We start from the raw sequence: 12,246 nt of genomic DNA on the forward strand, positions 1-12,246 counted from the left end.
TAAAATTGAAAATTTTGACATTTCTCGACGTTCCAAGGACCCTAGAGTCGAAATAAAATATTTGTATAAGGATATCGTTCGTGAGGTATTTCGTCGTCCATAGCTCAAAAACTAGAAGAGATATCGACTTCAAATTCCGAGGCTTGTTGTTGCTTCGAAACTATGAATGGAGGAGAAGATATAACGACGAACTGTACGGGCTGTACAGCGACACTGACCTAGTTAGCAGAATTAAAGTCCAACGGCTTAGATGGCTAGGTCATGTAGAGCGGATGGACATCAACGCTCCAGCCCGGAAGGTCTTCGAATCCAATCCCGAGGGACGGCGCAGTAGAGTAAGACCGCGACTCAGGTGGCGCACCCAGGTGGGAGAGGACCTCAACCAACTTGGCGTGCGAAACTGGAGACAGCTAGCTAGGGACCGAGCTGGCTGGAGACGCTTGTTGGTTGAGGCCCAGGTCCGCCCCGGACTGTAGCGCCACCTTAAGTAAGTAAGTAAGTAATCGACTTCAAATTAATTTTGTTATACAGATAAATAAGGGCTCTCGAAAAAATTTTGTGGGTGTTTTTTTTACCATAGCAGTTTAAAAAGGTAAACATTTTGGTTAACCTTAAATATCTTACGAACCAAAACGGCTTGAATTAAATTTTATATTTCATATTGTAACGTGATACCAAACAAGTACATTTTTTGAAAAAGAATCCAATTCCTTTAACTGAAACTAACGTTATTGAATGGCAGAATTCACTTGATGACCTGATTGCTAAAACTGATAATGCGATATATTTACAATATCTAGAAAGTGCATCCTCTTCAGAAAGTAGAAACATTTACAGGAACCTGAACCACTAATTGTCATCTGATATGAGTTATTTTTGCAAGGAACTGACTGCAGAAGCTATCGGTATCATCTTTAAGGCTAGAGTCGAAATATTTAATCTTAACTTTGTGCCTTATAGATCCGATTTAGCACAAATCCGCACTCTCTGCAATTTAAGAGAACTTGAAGGTACTCACCATTTTATAGCAGTTTGCCCAATATTGCAAGAAATAAGCCGATTATATTTCCCAGTCAGTTTTTTGACTTTGAACGAGCTTATTGATATTCTGAACGGATTAATTGGTTATGTTAATCTCTTTAAATTTTGTAAACATGCGTTGTCATATATCGTAATAGTTTTTGAACCTTAAGAAATATTCTCCCAGTTAAAAAAAAAAAAATTGTTTCAAGTAACATAAAAATTGTATTTATGTTCCAAATCATTAAAATTGCATAAAAAGCATCCTTGAAATATTTGTTTCAAATCACGTGAAATTTGAATAGTAGATATTTAGGTATGCTACAAGTCATTAAAATTGCCTAAAAGTGTTATATCTTTCAAATTTAAAATATAAAATGTAAATTTTCTTGGTTGCATACAGTTATTTTGTAGGTTAAATCATTTTTGTTCGAACAAACATTTTTTTAGTTTGTAAAAAAAAAGAACGATAATTGAATTTTGTTTGACTTTTAATTAAAAGGGGGGGGGTAGGTCAACAACTTAACATATAGACGAGTTGTCACCCACCGCTTCAAATTGTTCTTTAGTGCTCTGTAAAGGATTTTGACAAAATTGAAATAATATAATGTACATCTACAAATTTCAACGGCTAAAAATACAACTTTAGTTATTAAAGTATTTAAGAACTCTGTTGTCTAGCGAGGTATGGTCTAACTTTTTAACTTGGACGATACCCTATATATAATAGCATTCCAAGATTTCAACAATTTTCTGAATGTGTCAAATTTAAGAGCTTAACTAAATAGTTTAGAGCGTTTTTGGTGCATAGAACCCAGAAAATGAGAAAGAATCTGATATTAAGAATTTTGTTGTTTTTTTTTACGTAATTTTTCGAACTTAATTTTCGAGATACCAGATAATATTTTGATTTTAAGGGATTCAATAAAACTTAAAAATTGTAGAGAAAAAATTGTTTGGCTCTCGTATTTAAGGAAAAAGGTGCATTTAATTACAAAATTCCTTTAAAAATTAAATACAAATAAATTAAAGTAAACACATACTTAACTTGGTAACAACGTTTGTGTGGCACCAACAAATTACAAGTTTTGGAATCTCTTTTCAAAAAGATTTAGTTCTCAAAATATAGATATGCAACGTTTATTATGTTTTCCAATTAGCCATAAGTTTAAGAAAAGTTGCTGTTTTCGGGACATTTATTCTCTTGACGTTCGTTTTAAAAATTTCTTTCATTTAAGATCTTAAAATTTTGAAATAAATAAAATGCACACTAGAACTTCCTTATTTCTCCCAAAAAGTCTATTTAAAAATATTTCCTATATTTATTTTTATTAACAGTCTTAAGTATACATATGAGGTTATAATACAATAGTTTTAGTATCTTTTTGAATTAAATTGAACTGTTAAATATTTCTTTTATTTTCTTCAATAAATTTTATTTTTTTTTAAATTTTATTATGGTACCGCAGTTAATTTCTTTGGGTTGTTTTATTATGTCTGGACGGTTGATCCTGTGGTTTGGTGTTTGGAAGTTGGGAAAATAGTTTAATAGATGTTCAACTGTCATTTTGTTTGGGTGGTTGCAGAATAAGCCGGAATTGTTGGTTGCGCTTTTGTCTAATAGGTGTTTATGTGTGAGGTTTGTATGGTTAGGCCTTAGCCTGATGATTGCTCTTGTCTCGTGTCGAGTAAAGGTATCTGCTATGTTAACTGTAATACGGAAAGGATTAATATAATTCGTATAATAGTTATTAATGTTTTTTGTAATTGGTTAAATATTTTTCCATTTGCAATTTTTAAATTTTGTTTAAGAAGTCGTATGGATTGACAACATTTCTCTCCTTTTTTCTGCGTATTCTATAGCACCTATAATAGCTGCTGATTCGGCAGTAAAGATGTTGTTAAATTCGTGAAGGCTACTTGTTTGTACAGTATTTTAGTTTGAATCAGCTACCGCATATGCAATTTTGTTATTATTAACTGATTATATTGTTGTTTAAATAGGTTGTTGTATATTTCATTAAATAGTTGCCTGAAATTGAAAGGATCAAGATTAGTTTTTTTTTAAAGCTGCGAGTTGAGTATCAATACTGCTTTCCTTTAATATCCAAGGGGGAAACACATCTGGTTTTGTTTTTATAAGTATAAGTGCAATATCTAGATCATCCATATGAAATCAGGAATTTCAGTATTAATTTGGCAGTAAGAAGGTCTCTTCGTTCTTCAAGGAATCCAGCTTCGGCTAGAAAATTGGGGATAGGTGTTGTAGGGAAGGCGCCTAGGGCAATTCTGAGTGCTGAATATTATGGAGCTTTGAGTTTACAGAACTGAGTTTTTAGGCATTTTCCGAAAATATGAAGCCCGTAATCGATTTTTGCTAAAATGATCGCACGTACAACGTTCAAAATTGAGCTGGGATGAAATTTTAATGCAATTTAATTTCTCAAAAATAATATATTTGGTACGAAGTTATTTAGCGCTTATAAATATTCATGGTGACCCCTTTCTGAGGTACCAAATTTTATAAACAAAAACTAATATTTTTTTTAAAGTTAAACAAAGGCTAACATTTTTAATTATCAAAAATCATCATCTTCATCAATTTGATCATTTGATCATCGATAAAGCCGATTGTAATCAGTTCATTAGTTCTTGAGAAAACTTAAGAACAAAATAAAGGTTTAAATAGAGATATCCTTCTCGAGCAATTCCAAAAATGTGTTTCTTTTAAAAAGAGGCCAAACAAAGACAAACATTCGTAAAAGTTTTAAAGAAAACTATCGGTTCATTTTTGAAAAAATCGAATTTTCGATTTTTAATCAAAAAATTGCATGAAGATTGCTGTTATTTTTCGTATTAAAAAAATTAAAAAACGTCTAAGTCCAAACGGCTTAAAACCACAATTTCTAAGTTTGAACTCAATCGACACAATAGTTTGGGCTGTAGGGGCCAAGAGAGACAGACGGATGGATCGGATGGACGGATCCAAGTTTTCTTCTTAGGAACCTGAATATTTGCTCTTTTTCATAAAAAAACTGTTTTATTACGAAAGTTTTTCCAAATTCTAAATGACGTGAAACAAACATTTTCGTTGTTTTTGACAGCAAATTAGTTTTAGGTTAGTGTTGTTAAACGACTAACAAATCTTTAGATGAACTCTTTAAATATACAACTTAACTTTTAAGCTTAATGGCTCATGTAATGATGAATGATGAATTATTGAAAAAGGTCTGATTCATATCATTTCATTCATATTATGTTCTTGCTCCAGTCCGCAGGTAAAAGCAGTACTTTTAGCAAACATAGTTTAAGGAATTAAAATACAAATTTTGTTTTCATATATGAAAAATAAATAATTAAAAATATAATGGGAGCCAATTAACGTAATACGAAAGTTTTGAATTCAAGGGAGCTACTACGAAAATAAAAACAAACTATCTCCCAAGGGGGGGGGGGGTTCATGATCCCTACGACACCTCACCCCATGGATCCGCCATTTAAGCTGGCATGTATTGGCCTCAACTTGGTCGTTTTAACGGTTACACAACGAAAGGCATTAAATATTTCGGCGGTGTTCGAGTAATCTAAGATTTTAGATTAAAGTTCTATCGTCTATCATTTTCAAAGCTCTTTTTTTTGATTCTATATTAGAATTAGTACCCGAGGCGTGATAGTTAATGCGTTGGACTATCACGCCATCCATAGGTCTTGGGTTTGATCCTTGCCTGTGCCATCCAAATTTTTTTTCACGAGTAGTGCCTTTTGCGAGGAATTGGCAAATTCTCCAAGATTATATCGGTGAAATCATAAGTACCTAGCAGTATTTTTGGCAATGTCGAATATGTGACCATTCCATAACAGATCACCAGTCATTCACATACCGAGTACTGGAATACTGAAAGTTGATTACTTTTATGTATCCACTAATGGAAAGAAGTATCAGGACTTGGTTACGCTTTAACGACAGGAGTTTTGAAGCCTTGAATTCTACACGGTGCATAATTCTCCATTGGAAAATTGTTTCGAGATCGGAATTTAATAAGCTTATCATAGGCTTCCGTTAAAGTTCCACATCATAAAGAAAAAAGTGACAATCCAGAATCGAATGTGAAAAGCTAAGGGGATTGTCTTCAGCGAATCAGTATAATGGATTAGAAGTTCCACAAAAGATCGTGTTTAAATATAAGGAAGAGAGTTGGACACAAAATGGGTCCCTGGGGAACACCCGCATTTATTTTATGACATTTAGACATGAACGGTTAGAATTGTGTTTTTTAATTCATTGATACCAAATCATCAATTGCAAAAGGAAGCACTTACTATTGAATGCTTTTGTAATAATCTCACCCTCTCCAAAAAGTAAAGATTTGGTGTGCTGTTCGGTTAAATAAACCATCAAATCACTGGTATACCTTTACTAAAGATGCTAAAGAAATGCGGAAATCACAAAACCACAAACCGGAAGTATTTTCCTATAACTTACACTTTCACAAAGAACTGGTGAAAAGTCAACATGATTTTCTTTTCTTATGATTGGACATCTTCATTTCAAATTTGATTTTCTTTATAGAATATAATTTTGTTCATATGTTTTTCTATACTTATAAAAGTTTATAAAAGACCTTAACTCAAGTCCCTTTTATTGCCCTTTAGGCCTTTTTATTCAATAGATTATAACCAACTAAGCTCTCTTTCTATATATATGTCTGAAGAAAAGAAAAATCATAGAAAAAAAAGTATCTATCACCCAAAAATAAAGCTTCTCATAAGATAAAAGGCAAAAGTAATCTGATTATGATATTTTTGGTCACCCTAAACCCAATTTCTGTTAAAGTTTTTTTTTTTCTTTTTTTAGATGTGGTGAACCCTACGTTTATGTTTTCCATTCCGTTCCACCATCCCTTAAGGACATATAAATTTTCTTGTGTATGAATTTCTTTGCTGTGATTCAATTTATCAATATCCCCTAAAAAGATCTTTTTACAAACAAACTCAAAGGTACATATTACGAACGAGTATGGAATTTGTGTGGCGCAACAGATGATGATGATGATGATGATGAGAACGATGATGATGTCTGTGAAGGGGGAGGATATAAAATTACATTTCACTCCTTGTGATATAAATTTTCCTTTTATGAAAGGATCTATAGAAAAACGAAAACACATTCCAAGACAGACACTGTAAGTCTTCATCAAATGTATCCAAGACAATATTTTTTATTTTTATTTTTTCAGAATAAGACAAACATAGGAAAAAAGAGTGATAAACGGGAAGATAGATTTTTCCTTTCACGATTCGAATGCCAATATATCCTTAATGTAGAAAGATAGTGTCAGTGCCTGTAGCCTGGTGTGCTGTGTCTGCCTCTGCAAGGACGACACATACGACACACGACACTTTGTCTGCGAATCGAATCGAACGTTGTTCGTCGAACCATGGATATGAACGGAATGAACACCTTTTTCCAGATCCAGACACTTCGCCTATTATAGAAAACATCTAATAATATAATAGGTAAGCTTCAAAGCGCGGGGGAGGGGAGAGGTGTGAAAATTCGTAATGTGCTGAGTCGTGCTGATTTCTTATCTCTTTTAATTTTTCACTAAACTCCTATGTAGCTTATATCAGATTTTATATCTTTTTACCTACCTTCTGCAGCTTTGCTTCCAGTTCGAGTTTAGTTTCTGAATTCAAAAAGAAAATTGATATTTTCTTTTTTATTATAGAAAATGTGTTTTTTTCTTCATCCTCATTTTTCTGATTTCATTTTGCTAGATAAACATAGGAAACGTATTTATTTGATGTGAAATTTATAATAAAACGTGTATTTTAGTCCGTTTGTAGAGGAGAGCACTTTATTTGTGGCCTTTACTGTGGCAGTGTGATGCAAGCTGCAAGCTGTGCAAACTATTGCATACTTTCAGTTCAACAAAAGGTGCAAACGTTCTTAAAGAATGATTTAGAATACTTATTTGAGACGTTTAATGAATTTAAGAACTTGTACCTACCTGCTAAGGAACGAAACATGAAAAAAAACTGTGAATAAAATATTTAAGTGTATACTTTTGATTTAAGAACGAATTCAAACGGAATTCAATTATTTTTAAATATTATGAATATTTATAGTTTATTATGAATTATTTCATAAAATCATTTTATCATCAGTGGAGGTAAGTCGAAGGTAATAAAAAAGTTGCCGCCCGAGCAGGGACTTGAACCCTGGACCGTTGGATTAAAAGTCCAACGCTCTACCAACTGAGCTACCCGGGCACTTAAAGATGCTTATGGTTAGAAGTGTATTGTATAAAAATGTATAAACATTTTAAAAGGTATATTGATCTTAAATCGATTTTTGATAGTGTTGTTAAACAAAAATGTGGTATCTTTAGTTGTTACATAGGTTCTATTATGATTATTTGTTAAGTGTTTTGTTTTGTTGTAAAAGACCATGTTCTGCCTGGAACAAGCTACAGTGATTGGGAAGTCGGAATGAGATTATCTACGAGTATCTGTATGGAAATAGATTGATTCGTCTTCCAGATGCCCTTTCTTCTGTGGAAGGTTTTAAAATCTATAAGTTTCTATCGAACTGTCGTCTGCAAGCTTCGGAATTGATTCTTAATATTTAAAAATTACGGAGTGGCCATTTTGTTTTAGATACACTGTAATGACACTCTGAGGGGAATAGCACAGTTTGTAGCCATTTGTTTGCTGAGTATATCTATCAAGGTGTCAGGTGGAGTAAGTTTTTTAATGCCGCTGTTGGTGTTGCACGAAGCCATCCGCTTTTATATAGGAAAGCTTTTACCAATGGTTTTTTGCAGGAAAAGAGAGCTACAGTAGCTTGACTATTTCTAAACTTTGTTTTAATAGATACCTTCTATAAAAGGATCAGGTTACTATTGCTAAACTTATATATCCTGGTGAATACAACTTAATCGGTTTTGTATAAGTTGACACCTAATACACACCAATTGTATACACTTATTTAGAGATTTTTGTAAAAGTTCGTTTAGAGTTTTAAGATGTTTCCCTGAAGCTTCGCATAAGCAATCAATCTAAAGTTCTCCACATCCAGTTACAGATTTTCATCGACTATAAGCTGTGCTATAAGGTTACAATGGCGAGCAGACAATACACCACCATGAGGCGTACCACTGCTGAAAACTCTTCTAGCAGAAACACTGCCTAGTTTTGCCGAAATTATTCTGATGGTAACTGATAACTCTCTAATCGAAGTCTCTTCGTGAAGAGATGTTTTTGCAAATGTAATTACAGTTGTGTCCACGTTTTTAAAGGCGCCTTCGATGTTAAAAAAGGCTGCCAAAGTGTATTTTTTTATGATGGAGAAAGTATTCGATTGTGCTTATTAGAGTGTGTAACGCCGTTTCACCGATGTACCTTTACAGTGTATTTATATTGTGAGTTAGATATCAATAAATCTTTTTAAGGTCTGGAGAAAAAATGATGATAGTTCTTAAGCCTAGTACATACTTCCTCGTGAAGTGAACGTTCGCCAGTGGAGAAAGTGAACTTTTGACATTGCTCACTGGTACACACTTGTGAGTACACGTTGTGAACATGCGGAAACCAAATGTCAAAGCTTCACCAACAGTTCCCGTACATTTTGCACGTGAATTGCCCGTGAACGAAAACTCTCCACTTTGTTCTCCACTCAGTTTCACGAGCAACTTCACGGGTGAACCAAAAACTGAAATTTGTATGGGTTCACGAGATGGTTCACAAGTATGTACTAGGCTTTAAAGACAACATTAACTTCTCTCTTCATTGAAGACATATTGACCAGGGTTGAGCAGCTATTAAAAATTATCTCTAGAACAGATATTACCTCTAGTCCTGCAGATTTGTATAGTTTGAAGCTGATGAGAGCCCAACGTTAATTGTCCTTTATGATCAGACCTTTTGGGTATGATACGATATAAGGATGTATCTGATTGAAACTACTTACAGTTCGGAAGCTACCATTGAAATTGGGTAAGCAGTGGTAAGTTGAGTTATTTTTCGCTAAATTTTGTCCAGGAGCCATCTGCTTTTTATAGCCAGCTGATAATCCCTAGAATAGTTGAATGAATTATTGTTAGCCTAGAAGCTTCGGATGTTTCTCCTATTGAACCATAAAAGGATTGCCAGGAAAATCGTTTTGATTTTGTTAGTTCCTTTTTGTATCCTTTTATGGATTCCGTATATAAGAATTTCAGTCTGAAGCTAATCTTTAAACCTTAGCTCCATTGACAAGTTTTCTACATTTTGTTCTGAGCGAGTCATGGCCTAAATCCTACCAGTGTGGTTTCCTTATTTCCCAAGAAGTGAACAGACAATCGCGGCTATCGATTTGTTCGTAGCTGACTTGAGGTTCTTGACTTTAATATAAGGTTCCCCAGCGTTAGAGAGAGGACTAAATAGTTAGAGATGAAAAGAAATAAGTGACAATTAATTAAAACGGGTGGGGTGACCCTTAAAAGAAAATTTAAAAAAGAAAGTTAAAATATCATAAATTTATGTAATGCATACAGAAATTTAATTAAATTGAAGTTAAACATTTCAAGAAAACATCAGGTAGATCCATTTACAAACAATTCAATACTTTCATTATCAAGACTTAGGGCCAATATTTAACTTGTTTCATAAATAACAAATGAGAAGTTTGCATTCTGATAGAATGAGGCAGTCTATTAAATATCCGACATGAGGAAACATTATAAAAATGTCTAAAAGCGGTTGTTCGATATACCGGTATAGAAACTTGGTTTAAAAAATTTCCACGTAAAATATAATTATCAATTATTCTAAAATTAAGATTACCTGATCTCTTAAAGAAAATTTTTAGAACTTTATAACAATACATATGTATGTCTCTAAAAAGTGAAAAAACTAGGGTACAGGCGAGACTTACCACATATTTTCTTTAGAACACTTTTTTGCAAAACTATTTAAGGTTTTATTTTGTTATAATATGAACCTCCCCAACAAGAAATTCCATATTCTAGTTTCGAATGAAAAATGCCATAATAAATTTTAAGTAGCAGTTTGGAAGAGCAAACTTTACGCAAAAAGAAGAAGTTTCTAAGAGTGCACTGAAAATAATATCCCAAATACTTGAATTCATTAACTATTTCTAATTTGAAGCATTTATCACTACAGCTCATGGAATCCGTAAATGTTATGGAAGTAACCACAGGATTACAGGTGCAGTTAAATAGCTTGAATTTTGGACACTCAGTAGAGTGGAAAAAGAGATCAGCATTAACAATCTTTCTGCCAGACAAACTGAAAAACATTATCTTGGTTTTAGAACTTATTATCAGTTTTTGCTCTGCAAACCAGATTCTTAACAAGCTGAGATCCCAATTTATATCCGATATAAGATTCAGACAACTATCTGTACCATACGAAAAATCAACATCATCTGCAAAGGCTGTAAGAGAACCCTTAAAAGGCAAACTGAATAAAGAATTAATGTATACCAAAAAAAGTATTGGTCCTAAAACCGAACCTTGTGGAACTCCCAAATCGAATGTCTTTATATCACTCCTAACACCATCAAATTTGACTCTTTGGGCTCTTAAATTTAAATAAGATCATAGCCAATCATTAATGAATCCTCGAAACCTAGCACTTTCAAGTTTGCTAACCAAAATTTCCTGATTATCCATGTCAAAGGCTTTTGATATGTCAACAAACAATCCAGCTGTATTTTTTTTTCTATCAAGACTTACAAATATTTGAGAACAGAAATGTAACAACGCATCTTCGGCTTTGAAAACAAAAATGAACATCACTGAAAAATGTTGTTCTCTTTAAAAAGCTCACCATTCTATTTTTTACAGTTTTTTCAAAAATCTTACTTATCGACGGCAAGATCGATATATATCTTGAAAAGTGGCAAGATATTGGTACATTTAAGAGCAACCGGAAATACTCCAGAAAAAATAGTTTTGTTAAAGATATGTGCCAAAACATCAATTATAAAACATGCTACATTTTTCAAACAAACATTTGAAATGCCATCATAACCAGAAAAGTTTGAAGATTTAAAGTGCCAATTAACTTTAGAATCTCTAAACTAGATATAGGCTCAAACACAAAACTTTGGCTTTGAGAAGGCTCAATACTGAATGGACTACAAAGTGTACAAGATGGGTGACTAGAACTAGCTTGTAGATTAAGTGAAATCGTTGAAAAGTATTCATTGAATGCATTAGCAATTGCAATTTTATCTGAGACCACACGACCATTAACATTGACAACAGATGGTTGTTTTTTGCACTGAGATTTATTAAGTATACTATTCACTATTTTCCATTCGTTTCTAATATTTCCTTTAGCTAGATTGAATTTGTTTTTAAAATTGTTATCACGACAAATAGGAATTTCCTTCTTTAATTCAACACAAATTTTCTTATATTTAGTTTTTAAATTCTGACTGCTGTTAACAAATCTAAGCTAACAAATCAAGATAAGTTGCCACGAACTCACGAGTACAGTAATGATACTTTCTCCAAAATTTTGTCAAGATTTGTTTAAATGTTCGGTGTGATAAGCCATGAGATCACCTGTGGACTTACTGCTAAAGCAATAATGCCGATCACTAAGAAGCTTTCGTTCTTTAATATATTTATGCAGAATTACTTAAGATGGCTATACAGTCCGGGGAGGACCTGGGCCTCAACCAACATGCGTCTTCAGCCAGCTCAGTCCCTAGTTTAGCACGTCAAGTTGGTTGAGGTCTTCACCCACCTGAGTGCGCCAACTGATTAGCGGTCTTCCTCTACTGCACCGTCCCTCGGGATTGGATTCGAAGACCTTCCAGGCTGGAGCGTTGATGTCCATTCACTCTACATTACCCAGCCCTCTAAGCCGTTGGACTTTAATTCTGCCTACTAGGTCAGTGTCGCTGCACAGCCCGTACAGTTCGTCGTTATATCTTCTCCTCCATTCTCCATCTATGCGTACGGGACCAAAACTCACCCGAAGAATTTTTCTCTCGGAGCATCCTAAGACGTTTTCATCTTTCTTTGACAGACGTTGTTGTTCAATGTCCTTTTTTGATGACAGCATATACTTGGTCTTGCCTTCAAAAACGCTCCACTAACATCACGCTTTGATCTTCCAATTATGAAGATATTGCTGCGTATCCGAGTAGTTGGATGGACCTTTGGAAGATTGTGCCTCTAGTGTTGACGGTTGAGTTTTGCACAATTC

General features: G+C 33.7%; 1 non-coding gene across 1 annotated transcript; it reads right to left on the bottom strand.

The window, feature by feature from the left end:
- Positions 1-7,220: 7,220 nt before the first annotated feature.
- Trnak-uuu (transfer RNA lysine (anticodon UUU)) lies at positions 7,221-7,293 on the bottom strand. Its single transcript has one exon. It is a non-coding gene; the product is annotated as a tRNA-Lys (tRNA).
- Positions 7,294-12,246: the final 4,953 nt, after the last annotated feature.

Source organism: Eupeodes corollae, chromosome 1, assembly GCF_945859685.1.
Source record: "Eupeodes corollae chromosome 1, idEupCoro1.1, whole genome shotgun sequence".
Lineage (NCBI taxonomy): Eukaryota > Metazoa > Arthropoda > Insecta > Diptera > Syrphidae > Eupeodes > Eupeodes corollae.